The sequence below is a fragment of the Nilaparvata lugens genome, chromosome 13, assembly GCF_014356525.2.
Source record: "Nilaparvata lugens isolate BPH chromosome 13, ASM1435652v1, whole genome shotgun sequence".
Lineage (NCBI taxonomy): Eukaryota > Metazoa > Arthropoda > Insecta > Hemiptera > Delphacidae > Nilaparvata > Nilaparvata lugens.
Window position 1 is genome coordinate 10,410,494 of NC_052516.1, and position 21,420 is coordinate 10,431,913.

The 21,420-nt window shown below is 34.6% G+C and overlaps 1 long non-coding RNA gene across 1 annotated transcript; it reads right to left on the reverse strand.

Moving 5' to 3' along the window:
* Nucleotides 1-555: 555 nt before the first annotated feature.
* Nucleotides 556-10,071, reverse strand: LOC120354010. Its single transcript, XR_005572764.1, has 3 exons — nt 9,926-10,071; nt 6,307-6,459; nt 556-2,291 (listed from the first exon to the last, which is right to left on the reverse strand). It is a non-coding gene; the product is annotated as an uncharacterized LOC120354010 (long non-coding RNA).
* Between the last annotated feature and the right edge of the window lie 11,349 nt (nt 10,072-21,420).

The following is a 21,420-nucleotide window of genomic DNA, read 5'->3' on the forward strand; positions in this document are numbered from 1 at the left end:
GAGGCCAGGGCTCACCTAGGGCTGTAGCGCCAGATAAAGAAAGAAAAGAATTCTGGAAAAATAAGATTTATTGAAAATAAAATTCCAATGCTAGTAAGTTACATTCTTATCCAAAGCAAAGAAATAAATAGAGGTTGTAAACGAGTCTCAAATATGATGCAAAATTGTCACAGTAACAATAAATAAATAATAAATATACATAGATCTAAGCCTAATAAATTCGGAATAGAATTGATAAAGTTGGCAAATCTTTACAAAAATTGAGTACAAATGAATATTTATAGCGTTTAAAATTTGTTTACAACTAATTACACAGGTTATTACTATATTTTACAAATTCACAACTTTAAGAAAAGTATAAAATCTATTTGGGGAATGAAAAGTATAGTTCAATAATTTTTCATTTTCTATATTAATCTGTAATAATTTGGTAGTTTTTTCATAACTTTCGTTTTCATGGGCAGTAGGCGTATTTGACACTTTAATATTAGAAAATAAACATGCAAGTTGTCAACTTTGATTTTTCAAAGTTGTGTGATTCAAGTTTGTAGAGCGAGAGAGAGAGAGAGAGAACTTTCAGGATTTACGTTGTGAAATTTAAAGAGTTAATTAAAATATAGAATTGAAGTTAGTTTATAAAAAGCAATAGCTTACGTTCCAAAACTAGTTCAAATTTTAATAAATCTTAATTCACTAAATATCGAAAATCAGATTATTAGAGAAAAATAATCGTTCTAAATCGCACAAAATTTGTATACATTTGCAATACGAGTAAAATATGAATGTCTTTTCAAAAATCAGAAAAATGATCGTTCTAAATCGCACAATTTTTTTATAAATTTGCAATAAGAGTAAAATAATTATTGCTTTAATTATAGTACAATAATAAATTATGGAGCAAAACACTTCAAACTGTCTGAATTGTTTAAATGAGAAGCATGACAGTTTAAAGTGAACCTCAATAAAAAATTCAAATTATTATTTTCATTGACCAGTTCTAAAGTATTCTCTGAACACTTCCCTCCTAATCTCAAAGAATCTATATAAATTTGACTTTGGAATAAAATTGTCTGATAAAATTTATGTTTTTATTAAAATTTTTGAAAATGAGGTTGATATTATACAGGTTTTGTTGTACTGATATCAATCAGTAGATAAGAAATAGCTTCCAGTAGCTAATGATATTTCAAACTCAGTATATATTTTCCTACTGAATTAAAAAGGCACTGTTGGACTATTTACAGTCCGAGGCTTATTTTTGTCAATTTTATAATTTATATTTCATGATTATTTAATTTATTTTATAATCGTTCCACAGTCTCCAGCTTATATACAAACGTATTATTTATAACAAACATGTTAATCATAAACATGCCATTTTTACAACAAATATACAAACTAGGTACTCTAGTCACAAATAGCGATTAATATTCATACAATAAACTATAAATTAGAATAAAAAATGCGTGATTACTTATAAATAATTAATATTGGTGATGCAATTCTATCACATAATTGTTAGAACGTTGTAGTTCCTTGATAAGGCTGAAGGTTTTTAGCGTAGCAAGATCGTGATACGCAACTACAGTTTCCGTTACATGGATTTGATACACAATGCAGTGGAGTTGAATAATAATTATATTATTTTAGTGGAGTTGAAGAATGGTGATACACAACTGCAGTTGCATTGCAAGATCGTGATACGCAACTACAGTTTTGATCACATCTATCCACTAAACAAGGTGGCAATAGACAATTGGCCATTCTACCAATCATTTCCACCACTGACTTTATATTACGTGAATTTCACTATAGAAGCAAAGTTTAGAATTTAAAAATCTATCAACAAAACTACTGTCATACTACATCAGCTACTAGACAAGGATATACATAGTTCTACACTGTAAGGCCCAGTTGCACATAAGGCTGTTAAATTCTAATCATGATTAAATTCCAAGAACCGAACAGAGATGGTTTTTCTGTGAAGAAGGCTCCTCAGATTGGCTCTCGTGGCATTTAATCGGGATTAAAAGTTAACAGACTTTTGTGCAAACGGGTGTAAATCAGCTAACTCACAGTTTTGTGTAACATTATCAAATCGTCAGCTTTCAGCTATATGGATGATCAGCGAAGAAGAAGAACAGGATGAAGAAGAGATGTAGCAGGAGAGAAGTGCAGATGAAGAAGAAGAAGAAGAAGAAGAAGACGAATCAGGAGAAGCAGAAGTTTGTCGAGTCGCTCACAGCACTGTTGTTGGGCTTCGATGGCCAGTTTATTCGGAAAAATCCAACCTGCAAAACAGCAAACAATTATTATTTTCATAAAATCGTCAAACAAATTAAATACACAGAGTGATTCATAATTATGGTAAAATAATTTAATACGTGATAGTAGAGGTAAAAATAAGAAAAAAAGTTCTTATAAACATATATCCATAAACGCTTTATTAGCGAGCTATACAGGGTGAAAGATTTCGCCCAGAATTCAGTTCCTCTGCTGAAATACACCGATGCTGAATTGTTTGGGGACTAGTTTTTGAAAAACTTATGCTGGATTCATATGGGAAAATATCTGAAAAATTGAATAAAACTAGTCTGGAAGCTGTAGTGTGAGTAGTTTTTGAGAAAAAATACTCCTCATAAAACAGCAAATTTTTGTGGTGTAATGTACTACATACGAATACATTTTATTCAACTTTTATTTGAATTTAGTTTACACAGCTTACATGATTCTTTTAAGAATTAAATTATCTACAATTTTTATTGCGAAAAATTATTTGTTTACTGGTCATTAAAGAAAGTTATTGGGCATCAAACGTAGAAGTCTGTGTTTTTCTACCTAGATTTATTGCATATTTCAACTTTTTTCTCAAAAACTACTCACACTACAGCTTCCAGACTAGTTTTATCCAATTTTCAGATATTTTCCCATATGAATCCAGCATAAGGTTTTTAAAAACTAGTCCCCAAACAATTCAGCATCGGTGCATTTCACCAGAGGAACTAAATTCCGGGCGAAATCTTTCACTCTGTATAGCTCGATAATGAAGCGTTTATGGATATATGTTTATGGATATATGTTTATGAGAACTAATGAACCTGTTCCGGTACCCATCTCTTTCTTGGTCTCCCTACATCTCTTTTTCCTGTAGGTCTATAGTTTTGGACTACAACGGGAATTCTTCCAGGTGGCATTCTAGGTTCATTAATAAACCTAATCCCTGAAGTGAAGATGTTCAACTTTGTGAAGATGAGAGAGTGAGAACTTTTTTCTTATTTTTACCTCTACTATCACGTATTAAATTATTTTACCATAATTATGAATCACCCTGTATAAATATAACACTATCAAGACTCATGAAAAAGACCTCTTTTATTGAAAACTAGCTGGTAATGCGAGCTCCGCAAGGGTTTAACTTTAAAAAACTTGACAAACTGAAAACATGAGCTACTGAGATCTAGGAATTTGAAATAGGCCTATAACCATCCTCGGTAAATTGAGAATCAACATGCAAAATTTCAAGTTAATCAGTTGAGTAGTTGAGACGTGATGATGCGTCATTCATGCATTTCCTATCCCGTACATGTATAAACCAATCTTTTCCTCTATTATACTAGTAGTTCTGTGAACAGTAGACCTCGCGCAGTTATAAACCACAGTCTCCTCTAATACTGTCCATCAGAGTAAATTCTGTCCTGTCCTGACGTGTCGGCGATGGCTGTTTGGGTTGTTGTATCAACAATGCTAATAATTTGATGTAAACAGCTATATGCTACTGCCATCAAAAGCTTACCGAGTTGAAAGCAGATAAAAGTCGGGAGAAAAAACTATGCTACTTCAAGTTAGCAATTGCATGCCTCACTGCATGCAATTAATAGTTCACACAACAGCTGTTTTTTCAACTTAGTTACATTGAGATATTGAATTACATGCAATTTATAATCCACTCGACAGCTGATTTATGATAATTCTATAGTCTGATTTTTACTCTAATATTGGCGTATGAAGGAGGCTCCTTTTCCTTTTATATTCAATTCAATTCAAAAAATAATTTATTCCGCACAACATAATATTATAACAAAACATTGTACCATCTAACAATACAAAAAAAAAATACTAATGAAAATTATATGTTTTGCTTCAGATGACAAAAACATAAAGCGAAATAAATATGAGCACACCTAGGCAGAAGCCCTATTGGAGTGCACTTCTCTTAAAATAAAATAAATTTAAAGACTAGAGTAGTAGGACCGCAACGCTCTACACAAGAAATAAACTTTATTTATGTGAAAATTAATAATTATAAATTTACCAGTGTTACGGTCTTCATAATGCGTATTATACAGGTAATCTATTATAACAATTGTAATGTTATTGAATGAATTTCCATTGATTTTCATGGAAAAAATTAAGATAAATGAAAAAAATAATAAAGTAAAATAAATAAAATTATTCAAAAATTTTCTCAGTGGATAGCGAATTAAATTATGAAAACAGAAAAACAGGGAAAAAACCACTGACTTAAGAATAAGATTATACTTCCTAATATTTATACTAATGTACAATCCTCAAAAAAGATTCACAGTCATTCAATGTGAACAAATTGAACTTCAAACTTTCAAGAAATATATTGAATGGGACTGAGGTATTAAATTTTCTTGAAATCAAATTAAACATTCTAGGTGCATTGAAAGAAAATGAATGTTGAAGAATTGTTAAATTAGATTGGGGAACTTGAACTAAAAACCGTCTGAAGTCATATCTGATATCCCGAGTAAGATTTGCATTGAGGCTTCTTAGAAAGAATATTATCCTTGAAATGCAAAATTTCCAAAAACCATGTATATACGTGGACGCGCAATTAAAAAAGGAACATATCTGTCAAATTTCATGAAAATCTATTACCGCGTTTCGCCGTAAATGCGGAACATAAAAACATAAATATAAACATAAAGAGAAATGCATAACTTTCGACTTGAATCTTAGACCTAACTTCGCTCGGTCAATTATATAAGATGAACGGCTGATTTTAAGCAGAGAACAACTGGGAATTAGAGCGATATGAAGACTATCTGTTTATTTAGAAGAGAAATAGTACATGATCAGCCTAGTTTTTCCTCCAAAGTCATAATTATATTATGATTATAGTGTTTTGTACAATAAATGAATACCATAAATAATTAAATTCATTCATCAATATAAATGCTGGTAAAATGCATTACAGTTTAATTCTGTTTGAATTACACGATTAAATTTCTAATTCGAATATTAGGTATTTTGTATCTTATAATTCCTTAATTTCATTCTTATATACTGTTTTATTCATATTGTACAGCAAAATGTTCTCATTTTGCAATAGATACCTACATTTGAAAATCAAATAATACTGATTTGTATCATAGAGAAAAGATGGCATAATAAGATATCCAATGGTTTGCAGAATTCATTCAATATTTGGTATCAAATTATGGTGTTGTGTATCTAGTTGCGAAGATACTGTATCATATTGTGTTGATTCTGTATCATGTGTGGTGATACAGTATCATTTAGGGCCGTTTGCACCGTCAAAGCTTAAACTTTGCTGGTGGCTTGAACTCAAAATGAAACACATTATAACAAACGAGACTTGATACGGGTTTAATCCAGTTTAAAATGGAATTTCGTTTAAACAGTTACTGTGCAAACGGCCCTTACGGTGCTACTGTATCATGTGTGGTGATACTGTATCATGTGTGATGATACTGTATCATCTATGGTGATACCATAGAGAAGAGATAGAATAAGAATACTTATGGTATAGGGCGTTTATGTTGCAAATTTCACTGTTAACTCAATCCGATAGTCCTAGTACTAGTTGCTTTTTGTAAAGCTATGTGACACTGGTAGTCTCTCATACTGTGCCGTTCTTACACTGTCATCCCAACAGAACACTAATAATAGACAGTAGTTGACAGTAATCTGCTAGAGTTAACAGAAAATCGGTATAAAATTTGGAACATAAACTACCTATACCATGGGATATCTTCTAATGCTTGTATCTACACAAATCAGAGGTATTTGAATACTCATCAACCGTCCATTCATTGATTGATTGAGTACTTTATTTATGTAGATTACAATATATACTGGCTTATACACTTATATACAATAGCTTACAATACAGCAAAGTTTTAGATGAATTTACATAACATAAACTAAGAAAATAATTATTGAACAGTACAATAATATGAAAAAAGCAATTTGGAATAACTATACAAGATAATATTGTAATGCATCTACATAAATTGAAGATACTGGGAGACTCACCTTACAAGTTTCGTGCTTGAAAGCTGAGTTACAAATGACCGGAGATACAACTCAGAAAATCAGCCGAATCAGGGTGAGTTATGCCAAGTCAATCTCCAGACATTCCAGAGAGAAATCGTCAAGTATATCAACCACCAACAGTCAGGTTCATACCTGAAAAGACAGACAACAAACCTTTTTAAACTACATTTACTATAACCATAGAGAGACAATAGCGTAAGTAGATATCCCATGGTATAGGGCGTTTATGTCGCAACTTTTAGGGCCGGTTTCCGAGCTCGGGATTTAGCTAAGTTCTAGACTTTAACTGGCTTTAAACTCTGGAGTCAGAAAATTGGCTTTCCGAGTCAGAGCGTTAACGTAGTCGAGGACTTGAATAGACTCTGGAGTTTAGAGATCACGTTAGACCCTGGAGTTTATAATTTCGCTTTCTGAGTGAAGGGCTTATAAGTCCAGGACTTGAATTAGATTCTCGCCTCTTTCCGAGTCGAGGATTTATCAAAAATCGTCAAGTCCAGGACTTAAAACAGCGTGATTTTAAACCCTCGACTGGGGTAGGGTTTAAATTCAAGTTCTAGACTTAACCGAGCAAACACAATAAATTCAGTTATTGTTTTGGAGTAGATAAAAGCCAAATAGATGTCATGGAATACCTAAATTATTTGGATTAATCTAGTCCATCTAAATTCATAATTTATAGTTTGCAAGTTCGTTTTGGAATAAAATTGTATCAGAATCATGCGTAAAAAACTAACCTCATTTCATTTTCCTGTGACATAACCTAAAAATGTTCAAGAAAAATAATACAAGGATTGTCTTGGAATTTATTCTCCAATCTGGATTTTATTAATCAATGTCATATTCAACATATTAATAATATAAAAATAATAAATTATTATTCAAGTTTTTTCAAAACAAATACGTTTTCAAACTCAATAGCCTAATGAAATTTTTATTCCAAAATCACTGATTAGGATCAATGATCAATAATAGCATAACGTAAAATGAAATGTTTATTCATTCACCTTTCAAAGGTTTTGCTTTGAATAGGCCTACAAAGAAATCGAAACGTATTTTTACAAAATAGTTTGGAGAGCATGCTCATTTGAATTGTCCCGCTGCAATCAGCTGTTTCCGTTTTGGCTATAATGCCAACAATACAACAGCAAAATATTGTGAATTTCCCTCATGTTTACTGCGTTAAAGTCCTGGACTCAAATAAGTCGAGAACTCAATAGACCCCGGAGTTTAGAAGATAAAATCGTGACTCAGAAAGTCAATTTAGACCCGAGAGCTTATTTTAGTCCTGGACTCTGTAAGTCCAGAACTTATAGATCCCGAGCTCGGAAACAGGCCCTTACTGTTATCTCAAGCCGATTACTGTCGATTTTTACTGTTTTGACCGGGTAAGAGTGTATGAACGGCACAATAAGAGAGACTACCAGCGTCATAAAGCTTCACGGGAAAGAACTACGTGGATTATCGGCTTGAGATATTGTTTCTCTATGCTATAACCAACCACTCCTACATACTACAATATCAAAGCTAAAAAACACAATTAGAATAGTACTAACCTATAGTACTTTGCAGTGTAAGGCCCGGGTGCACAAAAGACGGTTAAATTTTAATCGTTATTAATTTCAAAAGAACCAGCCAGAGAAGGTTTTTTAGAAAAGAAGGCTTCTCTGATTGGTTCTCGTGAAATTAATCACGATTGAAATTAACCGGCCTTTGTGCAACCGGCACTTAGTATAGTAATGTACTGCTAGAATGCAATGGGCCATGCAAGACCTGGCAATACATTGTAATTTCTTTTGAAGAAAAGTCCACGTTATAATGGCAGTATTTTAACAACATTGGTGTTTCTATTCTTGTCTATCATTCGACAAAGCAAATAGCAGTATTAGCAGCTAGCAGATAGCAGAGTACCTAGCTTCTCTCTAGCACAGTCCCTCATGCTGTATGGGATTGTGGGATGGGGAGGTGCAAGCTTCTTGCACATCAAATCAAATTTTATTCTCACAATTTACAAATAATACAGTACAGTTACAGTACATTTATATATACCCTTACGTTATGAGAGACTCACATGTAGGCTTAAGCCTGTGTTTGTGAGGGCCTGGCGTAATTCGCTGAATTTAAAATCGATAAACTAAATTATGAAAATTGATATTATATTAAACTAAATTGAGAAAAATACACATTAGAAAAAATGATATGAGTAAATGTTGATATTATAGGAAGAAAACAAATAATTGGCTGCAGAAACAGCCAGTTATAATTAATGACTAAAATTTAGTAAAACTAAAAGGTAGATTCCAACATCGAACCGCTCCTCAGGGTACAGAGTGTCATCAACCAGAAGCCTCCACGCTATTCATGAGATCAGCTATTCAATGAGTTTGACGTGATGGATCCAAGACAGCTTTACTCCAAGGAGATACTATGCAGATTACACAAGAACCCAACAACATTTCAAACCAGAAACCACAACCACAACACCAGATACAGGAATCTTCTCATCACCAGTGTTGCAAGGAAGACACTTCACCAGACACATTAAAATCATTTAGCACCAAAATTATATAATCTACTTACTGCAAACTTTAAACAGATTAATCATCCTAGAAAGTTCATAACAATAGTACACAATTGGTTGATGAGCAAAGGAAGACAGAACATAGAAAACATTATTTCAAATAACAATTAACCACCTAATGACTTACTAAACACTAACTAATTAATAATACGCACAAAAAAACTAACAAAACCTACTCTAGAACATGGTACGCCATAGTGGAGTAGGTCAATTTCCACACAGAAACAACTAAACAAGTAGAGGACACATTATAAGAATTTTTTGTAACTAACTATTGTATGTAATATTGTAATTTATCTAATATTTGGTGTAATTGATGTTGTAGTTTTAGTTTTTGGGAAATAAACATTTATTTATTAGTATCATTTTCTACCCTACAAAGTTGCCAGATCGTTTTCAACAATGTAGAAATATGATTAACAAAATATTCAATATGAAATATTTGAAAATTAATTATTAAATAATTGATGAATAAAATATAATTGATTATTTCCAACAAGAATGAACAGTTAGTATTACATCAAATGAACAGGTATCAGCTATCCTCTATAGAAGGCAGTAGCAAGGCAGAGAATCGGTGGCAACGCTGTTCTATCTTTCTCCACTGCCATCATAAAGTGGACCTCACTATAGCGAACAACTTATAATAGCTGACGAGTGAAGAATACTATCCTCAACTTCCATTATAAGCTTTATTCAAGTAAGGCTTTCACTGCCTTATTTATAAACTAGCAGGTAACCCGTGCTCCGCAAGGGTCTGATTAAGAACTTGACATACTGAAAATTTGACCTACTGAAATCTTGAAGAATTTTTAATAGGCCTATAACCATTCTTGGGAAATAAAAGGATCTATAATGCAGAATTTCAAGTTAATCATTTGAGTAGTTGAGACGTTATGTTGCGTCATTCGTGAATTTCCTATCCCGTACGTGTATAAGCCAATTGTAGGATAGATTTTATCATTGTAATGTGTTTTTATTCCGGATAATAAATAATTGAACTGAAGTTGAAAGCCTCACCTGTCAAGTGGCATACTTGAAAGCTGTGGTCCATGACAGGACGCCGAAAGCTCCATACTGCAACAGTGTCCTCACCACAACAAAAGTGCTGTAACACATCTGCAACATAACACAAAAACAGTTTCACATTTCGATAAAATCGCCGTAATATTTTTTTTATCTATTGGATGAATGGAACAAATGCAATATTTAGAATAGAAGGAACAGCTAAAATATTAAATAAAAAGGCTAAGAAATAGTCAAAAACCACAGATTTTATTAATAGTTAGAAAGACCGTTTTCGGTTGTTAAATCATTGTCAATCTCTGATTGAAAAAAGAACAGTTAAAACTTGACACTCAAGAGGAAGAACAAGAAAATGGAAGAGAAAAAGAAGAAATTTGAGAAGAAGAATAGGAGGAAAAAAAAGTGTGGTGCATATTATAAAGTGAGCACCACATTGATTCGCTATCCTTGTCTGTCATTAGATAAAGCAGATAGCTCTATCATTTTCCAAGTCCGCACTGTGCCAAACTGTTTGTTGGCTATGAAGAAATAATGAACTACCAAAATATTTCATCTCAATATCAACATTATTTATTACAATTATTTGCAGCGATCAGTCCAAAGTTTTAGCAAACCTCAAGTGACAAGTAAAGTTCAGGACTGGTGTTCTATTATTGAGTCATGAGAAAATTACTTTCGTGGAGAATAAAATATAATTTGAGATAGAATTGATCATTATTAACAGGAATTAACAATTAATATAAAATCAAATATACAGTGGAAACTTGAATCACAGCTATCTACTAATCTATGAAAGGCGGTGATAACAGAAGGTGGGCAAATTGCCGTCCTATCATTTCCACTGACTTAACATAAATCTCCCTATAGTCTATAGATGATGATCATCATAATATGACTATTTGATGGGATAATGGGTACCCTCAACCACTGCTTGAAAATTGTCTCGCTCCCTTCGTCGTCCCGCACTGCGATTCGAATGATGGCGACGATTTCTACCATTTAACCACAGCTTGTAAACTGTCTCAGTCCCGTCCTCGTCCCGCACTGCGATTCGCATGATGGCGCCGATTTTCACCATTTAATCGCAGCTTGTAAATAGTCGCTCCCGTCGTCGTCCCGTACTCATCCCCGCATTGTGATTCGCATGACGGCGCCGATTTCTACCCATTTAACCACAGCTTGTAAATTGTCTCTCCCGTCGTCGTTCTGCACTCATCCCCCACTGCGATTTGCATAACGTCGACGATGTCCGCCATTATTATTATTATTATTGTCATTTGTTACGTGAAGCCACAAATCTGAGCAGAGCTCAAGTGGCATGTAACATGTCATGAACATTTTTCTATGCAAAGTGTATGCATCTGTATCAACTCAAAGTGTGAAGGCACCACAACATTCCTCCATTGTATAGGGACACGCTTCCACAAGTACATTAGTAATAGAAGACAAGAAAAGCCTATGACTACCACATAACCGTATTCTTTCAGGTAGACAATTGAAGAGCTTCAGTCCCGAATAATATGGTCCTTTTTCCAAAAGTGTCAGTCTGTGAGCGGGGTACTGATATACAGCTGAACTCTTTGCTCTTGTGCTATTGCCATGGCAAACTACATTTCCTTCAAATCTCTCTGAATTTCTGAATACAAAATTTACAGTCTCAAGGAAGTGCAATGCTGGGACTGTGAGAAACCTGTATTTTCTAAAAATGGGCCTACATGAATTGGATGGCCGCAAGCCCTCCAAAACACGAACAGCTTTCTTTTGCATCTTAAATATTTTATATAAATTATTTTTACTATTCCCCAAAAGAAGATGCTGTAGCGTATTAGGGCTAAAAAATATCCATGATACACCTTCTGAGCTGTCTTTATAGTGGATGCAGTCCTCACAGTTCTCAGTGCAAAAAGTGCATGATAGAGCTGTTTTATAAGTTTTTCCAAGTGTTTATCCCATTTCATATTTTTTTGCAATTCCACTCCAAGAAAACTAGTCACTTCAACAGACAAGCACTCCCATTTGAAGCATTCAGGTTTGAAGGTTCAGCATGATGTCCCGTCACGGCAAACCTGATATAGTTGGATTTAGTCATATTCAACTTCAATGCATTATGACCAAACCAATTGTTGAGTTGATGCATAGCTGTTTGAGCCCTAATCATAACTTCGCTATCATCCTTACCAGTAACCAGAACCGTTGTATCGTCAGCATATAAAATGAGCTTGCCATCTACATTATTTGGCAGGTCGTTTATAAATAAATTGAAAAGAGTCGGTCCAAGCACAGAGCCCTGTGGCACACCTTGCTTTATTCTTTCCCATGCTGAAAATACCAGTGAACTCCCATTACTCAATTTAACTGACTGATATCTATTTTCCAAATAGGACACGAAAAATTTCCCTGCTTTACCAACAAATCCATAGAATCCAAGCTTATTCAACCTACCGTACTACCAGTGTCTGATTTTATTTCACCTGCGGACTTATTGACCTGTTCACTAAAAAATGTTGATGGATATTTGAGCGTGTAATAGTATATTTCGCACCTAGGGCCGAAAATGAGACTTTTCCGGCTCGAAATCGGTTTTCAAGTCCGAGGCCGTAGGCCGAGGACTAGAAAAGATTGAGAGCCGGAAAAACATTTTTGCCCGTGGTGCGAACGCTATTTTTCGCCACACAGAGAAATAAACAATATATATGAGAATAATTGTTTATTAAGCAGTTCCGAAAACAAAAGTGGAAGGTCATAGCTCTAGCTATTAGTATAGTTATTAGTATCTAGTTATTAAAGTATAGAAAACTGAAGAATACATAATACTTGGAAACCTCACAGAATCATATTGATTTTTCCAATACATCAATAAATTTTAGTTCTATTAGGATCCTCCTCAATTTAAATCAGGCAGCCTTTTGTTTTCCCAATTCCAAAAAAATACCTAAAATACTCGTTTCACTGGGAATTCGTGTCTGATAGTAGCCTACATTATAACTGAAGAATATAAATTATTACTTATTTTATTGTGATCTATTCATATTTTTCTTATGAAATTCAATAAATTATAGGCCTACAGCATGAAGACTATGTCCAATTCATTTGTACTGGTGGCAAAATTTTACATTGAAAATAATTATTTGATAAAATCCAAGTTCAATAGTAATGAAAACAAATTCCTTCAAAAAATAATTGATAATAATACGTTTCGAGGGAAAAAATTAAGAACAAAAAAATGGGAAGCATCGGGGGATTTGAACCGAGGTACCATCGCTCCGTAAGCAAGCTTCTTACCGCTGCGCTACATAGACATTTGTAAATGACAGTCTTATAACCTGCTGATAAAAATACACACTTTGGGCTATGGAACTTCAATTAGCCTACGGTAGCATAGATGAATTTGAACATTAATATTCTGAAAAATATAGAAGGAAAATAGAAATTTGGGCTTCCAGGTGCACGAGATTGATATTTTTAGAATCTATGTTCAAAATTTGGAGATCTAAATCATTCCCGTTTTTCCGGTATGCAATCCACAAGTTGACATGTTTTGATGCGAACAAACACAACTCCACTCTCTCTTATTATAATAGAAGAAGAAGATATCTTACCTCTATTTCATTCATCCAAATAAAATGATAGTATATTACTGCAGAATACTTTATTCAATTCTAGAAGCATAAACTGATTCTGTCTCATAAACTATTTGTTAAAACGTTCAGCACCATGGATATTGCCCAAGTAGTTCCAAAACTATCCACCAGGTTTTGTGATAAACGCAGTACTATGAGGTTTGAGGTTAGATTCTATTATACTCTGAAAATTGAATTTGAGTAGTTTATAATATCTTATTTGTATTTCATTCATCCAAATGAAATGATAGTATCTTATTGCAAAATACTTTATTCAATTCTAGAAGCATAAACTGATTCTGTTTCATAAACTATTTTGTAAACCCGTTCATATCAAATCAGAATCAGCTGTTATTCAAGGTCATTTTACAGCCCTAGGGCCGTAAAGTTTTACCGGCCTGGTCGGAAAACAATCACTTTCGGCCACCATATGACGCACGTAAACCAGCTCATTACATCCAAGTGTGGCGAAAAACTATTATTTAATTCTTCGGCAGCTGTATTATCTGTATCAGTGTCACCTGTCATGTTTAAATCATCACCCAGACTCGAAATGTTATTTGTACCTTCTGTATCTAATCTAGCCATTTGTGCACCACCGTGAGATTTTCCAAGTGTTACAACTGTATCACTAGTGTGTCCACCAACAAGCAGATGATTTCGTATGTATTTTCGGATTCTTTTCTTTCCCTGACTCTTATTTAAATGAAGGCCGTGACGAGTGTAATCCCCTATTTCAAAGTGGCCAAGGTCGAGTAGGTCTAAATCATCACTACTGGAAATCTGACCTGATAGCCATGAATTCAGCTTGTTGACGTTCACATTCATAAGGGGCTTATCATATCTGTACGGAATCGTTGATATTCAACGTTCAACCACAGCTTGTAAATTGTCTCTCCCGTCGTCGTTCCGCACTCATCCCCCACTGCGATTCGCATGACGGCGACGATTTCTACCATTTAACCACAGCTTGTAAACTGTCTCAGTCCCGTCCTCGTCCCGCACTGCGATTCGCATGATGGCGACGATTTCCACAAATTAACCACAGTTTATAAATTGTCTCTCCCGTCGTCGTCCCGCACTGCGATTCGCATGACAGCGACGATTTCCACCATTCAACAACAGCATGTAAATTGTCTCTCCCGTCGTCCTTCCGCACTCATCCCGCACCGGTGTTCGTAAAGCTAGCTACACTACTACGATTCGCATGATGGCAAAGATGGCGAGAGAATTTTTAACCAGAATTTTATTTTTTTAACTGTGGATACAACTGGAGAAATTTGGTATCCCAAAGAAATTAATTTGTTAAAAATGAGTGTGACAGGATCAAGATGCTGTGTTAAAATAGATGGCAACTACAGTGAACCGTTCTTGGTTAATTCAGGAGTCAAACAGGGTGATGGGCTCTCTCCAATTCTATTCAGCTTGGCCATAGAAGAAGCGCTTCAAAAAGTAGCACAGCAAGATTTCAGTGTAGAGGTTGGATCGAAGATTAATGTGTTGGCTTTTGCAGATAATGTGGCAATTATTTCAGAAAATATAGAGGACATGAAAACTCTCCCAAATTGCTAATAGAAGAAGCCGAGAAAATGGGCCTAATAATAAATTACTACAAAACTAAATTTATACATTTTACAAGAAACCAGGGGGAAAGGATGGGTAGTCTGAAAATAGATGAACATCAATTCAAAGTGCAGGAATTCAAATATCTCGGAGTAACAATCTCAAGTACAAATTTGGATAGTGCAGAGATACAAAATAGGGTAAACTCAGCAAACAGGTGTATATATGCCTGCAAAAAACTACTTTCTTCTAAGTCCCTATCTCACAGAACAAAGCTCAGACTATACTAGACAATCATAAGTCCAGTGTTACTCTATGGGTCTGAAACTTGGAAAATGACCAAGAAAGAATAAAAAAAGCTCATAGTGTTTGAAAATAAAGTGCTGCGAAAGATATATGGGCCCACGTACGAGCAAGGAAAAATGGAGGAGGAAACATAATAAGGAAATCAGAGACCTCTACAAAAAACCAGTCATTGTAAGTGGAATAAAATGTAGGAGATTACAATGGGCTGGGCACATACTCACAAGAGGAAAAGAGTTCAAGCTGAAAAAAGTTTCAACACCCAACCCTCCAGGAAGAAGACCCCGTGGGAGACCCAGACAGAGATGGTGGCAACAGGTTAAGACTGACATGGAGAGACTTGGAGCGACACAAAGAGATGCTGAGGAGCGAACTACGTGGAGACAGTTTGTTGGTGCGGCCAAATGTCAACTTAGATATAGATGGCCCTGGCAGTAAGTAAGTAGAATAGAATAGAATAGAATATTCATTTTATTCAATAATATACATATAATACAGAAAATTTCCATACAGTTGAATAACGTCAGGAAGATTTACAGTCAAAAACTGTAAAAACTGTAAGTGACCCGTGGTTAAATGATTGTGAAATCATCTTCTAAATTCAGTACTCTAACATCTTTAAATGCGGATTGCACGCCATAAGTATCAGTATAAGTTTCTGGTACAGTGAAAATATTATTCCCATAAGTTTTGATGGGACTATTCATATAGGGCTATAGTGAGGTCCACGTTATAATGGCAGTGGAGAAAGATACGAGAAAAACGTCGCCGATCCTTGTCAATGCTTACTATAGACGGTACCTGTTACATGTTTATTGATGTAATATTAACCGTTCATTCTCGTTAAAAATAATCAATTAATTTTATTAAGCATGAAATTATATTTTTCAATAATTTCATAATTAAAATGAAATATTTTGTCTATTATTAATTCTACATTGTTGAAAGTCGATCAGGCAAAGCGAGAAAGAGATAGCGCTATCCGCTTTGTTGAATGATAGACAAGGATAGCAATACCATTGCCAATCAAACACTGCCATTATAAAGTGGACCTCACTAAAGTCACTCAGCCGGGCTGAGTGGGGCTATAGTGAGGTCCACGTTATAATGGCAGTGTAGGAGTAAAGGGTTGCCAGATCTCAGCCTTGCCACACAAACAGCTGATACTGGAATATTTTATTTTTATTAATATTTTTAAGTATTTTTTTAATTTAAAAATGATTTTTGTTTGTTTTGAATTTTAAATTGAGTGTGCAATTATTGATGAATGTTGTGACACATAACCTAGCTACATTTGGACTGTTTTATAAATTAGAATTGGAACCGTTTTGGGCTTATAAGCCTGTCATACTTTTATGTAAGTTGTGTAATTATTCTAAATGATTAAATTATATCTGATCAATTTAATTGTTCATTATTGTTGAAAATAGTTAATCATATTTTATTTGTCAAGAAAATAGATTTTTTAAATATGTAATAAAAAATTTTCATGATTGAGATTAAATATTTTGTCAATTAGTTGAATTTTTACATTGTTGATGAACGATGTGACAACATCACAAAGCGTGAAGGAGATAGCGACATCTGTTTTCTTGAATGATAGACAAGGACAGCAACATCATTGCAAATCACACTATCATTATAACGTGGACCTCACAAGTATCATTAGAAATCATAATTTTCACTGTACTGGAGACTGTGTATATAATATTTGTGTAGCTAGCCTTGTATACAATTAAAAATAAAAAAAAAATAATAAATCAGCGCTATTCTTTTTTAACTCCAAAAGTTGCCAGATCGTTATCCGACAATGTAAAAATATAATTAATTAACAAAATATTCAATCTCAATTATGAAAATTTATGACTTAATCATTGAGAAATACATTCACTTGACGAATAAAATGTAATTTAACATGTTAAACAAGAATGGATAGTTGAAATTATATCAGATATACTCGTACAGTATCAGCTCTCTTCTATAGAAAGACTGTGGCAAGGCAGAGAATTGGCCACACTGTTCTCCTATCTTTTTCCACTACCATTATGACGTGGACCTCACAATAGATTCATTAGAAATTGGAAATAATATTTTTACTGTATCGGAGACTTACACTGATACTGATAGTGTGAATCTGCCTTTATTCTATGAATTCTATCACTTTTTAAAACATTACATGCGCGTAATGGGTAAATAGAACTTGGCTAGGTAACATAATAATATGTTTTAAAACATTGCATGCGCGTAATTGGTGAATATAACTTGGCCAGGTAACATAATATCTATATAATAATAGCATGGATAATAATAATTATTATAGTAATAATAAAAGCTAATGTAACTCACAAATAAGTAAATAATAATAATTATTAAGTTATAGTAATAATAAAAGCTAATGTAACTCACAGATAAGAGAATCATGTAATACATCAAGATAAAACCATAGAGAAACAATAGCGTAAGTAGATATCCCATGGTATAGGGCGTTTATGTCGCAACTTTTACTGTTATCTCAAGCTGATAGTCCATGTACTTCTTTCCTGTGAAGCTTTATGACGCTGGTAGTCTCTCATATTGTGCGTTCATACACTCTTACCCGATCAAAACAGTAAAAATCGACAATAATCGGCTTGAGATAACAGTAAAAGTTGCGACATAAACGCCCTATACCATGGGATATCTACTTGCGCTATTGTTTCTCTATGATAAAACGTACAAAAATATACAGTTTAATATGCACGAGAACCAATTATTATTAGAAAAGGCTTTTCTGAAAAGACGGCTTCTCTGATTGGTTCTCGTGAAATTATTCAGGATTAAAATTTAACCGGCTTCTGTGCAACCGGCAATATGTTGTTTGAAATAAGAACAGCTAAATTAACAGAATGAGATGTAAGAACAATAATCATTCCATATCGCATTATTCAAACGATTCCTGTTTGTAATACTTGAACAAACTAATAAAATTAACAAAGAAGAGTAAATAAATATTGAACTCATTATTATCCTCAAATTATAGATAGATCATCTGTAAATCAAAAATCAAAATAAGAATTCAGTAGTAAACTGAATTAGAAATTAGAACTGAGGGACGCAGAACTGTATTGTAACGCGGAACTTTAAATAAACACCGAAATTAATCACAAATATCAAACATATTTACCACACAATATGAATAAATCATCCGTGAATCGAAATAAAATTTCTCACGACTAGAAATTCAAACTGGGAATGGAATTAGTAATGCAACACTTCCGAAGTATTACAATGTAAGGACCCCAACATAAAGACCTAAACCGTGCAATTTCATCGGTTAGATTAACCAATAGGCTACTCGCACTTTTCAGTATAAAAACATAAAAAATTGTATGATATTCGTAGAAGTGAATTGAACCTTTTTAATACAAAAACTTTAATTAATATTTGATTATTCAAGATGTATTAGATGTGAATCAAAACTAAACAAGAATCAAGTGGATAACCTGTTGAATACGATTACCTATCCGCTCACCAGCTATTGAACATTTGTAAATGTATGGATAGAATAAGGAAATAATAGTCAAAAGCTATTTGAAATGTAATAATAATAATAATAATAATAATAATAATGGTTTTTGTTCATAGCACAGACATGCCACCAGGGCATGTCCATAAGGGAACACGTCAAGATAGTAATAAAAACAAGTCCATAGATGGACAGTCAAAATGTAACAGAAAGTAAAAAGAAACACAGAAAAATACAACCAAGCAGCAGGCAAATGCGCTATTACAAGAAGTAGCTACTTACAGTTGCCGTGTCACATTCAAAAAATTCCCTTAAAGAGTAAAAGGGATTCTCGTGCAGGAACGTCCTCAATCTCCTCCTCAAGACCACCTCAGGCAAACCTCTGGCGGAAATGGGCAGCTTGTTGAGGATCCTCACCGGCTGGTAGGCCAAGCTGTTTTGAGTCCTCCCCAATCTACAGTAAGGGAGGTTCAGCCTGTGCCTGTTCCTGGTGTCATGCCGATGAAAGTCACCTCTGGTAGGTAAGGCAACAAGTCCCCGAAAAGCTGCAATGGCAGACCTGTAAATGTAGAGGTTGAAGACTGTCATAATGTGCTCCCTTACAAACAGTGGCTTGCAATTCGCCAGATAATCAGCCCCACATAAAATTCTTATAGCCTTCTTCTGCACCAGCAATATCCTTTTTACCTCGGCAGCACCACCCCACAGTGTAATACCATAAGCCATCACGCTATGGAAGAAGGCAAAGTAGCACATTCGATGATGGGCCCCCGGGATGCAACCTCTCAGACTCCTCAGCAGGAACAGCACTCTATTGAGCCTGCAACAGACACCCTGAATGTGATCTCCCCAAGCAAGCTTACGATCCATTGTAAAGCCCAAGAGCTTTACCGAGGGGAAGTTGAACTGATCACCATTCTTGAGGCTGAACACAATGGACTGAGTCTTCTCGCTGTTAAGCAAAAATCTATTTGCTCGGAACCAGTCAGCCACGGTCCCCTCTGAAGCCTGCATCAGTTCATGCAGGTCAGCCAAGTCCCCATTGATGTCCAATAATGAGGTATCATCAGCATAGCATACCACTGTCCTGTTTCTGGAGAGAGCAACATCGTTTATCATGATCAGGAACAATAAGGGCCCCAGCACAGAGCCCTGGGGCACCCCACAGGTCACCAATCTCACCCGCGACCTTATACCATTTGCAGACACAGCCTGCTGACGACCCTCCAGGTAGGAGCGGAGAAGCACCAGAGGACTGCCAACTATGCCATAGGCAGAGAGCTTAGACATTAAGATGTCATGGTCTAGGGTATCAAAAGCCTTGCTGAGATCACAGAGAGTCAACCCAGCAAGACCTCCCCCCTCCAAACTCTCAATTACTTTTAAGATTAAATTACCCACAGCCTCAACAGTGGACCTCCCCGCTCTGAATCCAAACTGCGTACCTGCAAATAAGCCATTAATCTCACAAAATTCATAAAGCTGCTCTGCTATTACCATCTCGAATATCTTTGAGAGTACAGGTAATATAGATATTGGCCTGTAATTGTTGGGGTCACATCTATCACCTTTTTTAAAAACTGGAATCGTTTTTGCCAATTTGAGCTGGCTAGGAAAAACAGACTGAGCTAAGCATAGGTTTATACAGTATGTCAGGGGAACAACTGGGTAATAAATATCAATAATTAAAAGTAAATTTACATACTTTACCTAAAATATAGATAGAACAAAAATTCAGTCAATTTTTGAGCACATCAGTTCATTGTTATGAGCACTTACGTTTGTGGAATCAGATAGATTTAGCACTAATAGCACATTCACGTAATTATGAATTTAAAAAAAAAATGTTGAAAACCCGTTATTTTAAAAGATATACATTAGAATATTACAATAATATTATCAAGAAAACTAACTAAAATCCGACTGTTGTTGACAAGACAAAACACAACAGTGACAACACGGTTGCAGACTGCAGAGTGCAGCTATTAGGATCGCCAACATGACGGAACTAAATTCACCTACATTTGACTGATATTCCTTCAATTTTATTTGGAATTCATGACACAGGCATTAAAATTTTTATTATATAATCTATAAAATTGATAAATACATACGAAATTCCAGTTTATCGATATTATTTCATTAACAGTAACATAATTATTAACTTCGACTAGCATCGACAGGAGCAAATATCATCAGTATGGCTGTGGCACTGAACGCTAAAAATCAAAATCACGCTTTTCTACGTCATGGCGTCGTTGCTACAGTGAGATTCACATTCATGTGTCAGAAATGGTTGGATCATAAATACAAATGTTATTTCATAAGGAATGCTGACTGTATGAATGGAATATGAACTCACAAAAACCAAAAAAATCGTCATAAAACCTCCAAAATACAAAGATATATCCTTATAACATACAAATAAAATTCCTATATCCTCTTCAGGCCGGTGGGGGGTTTTTGTCCTCAATCGAGGACATTCTATTCCAATCTAT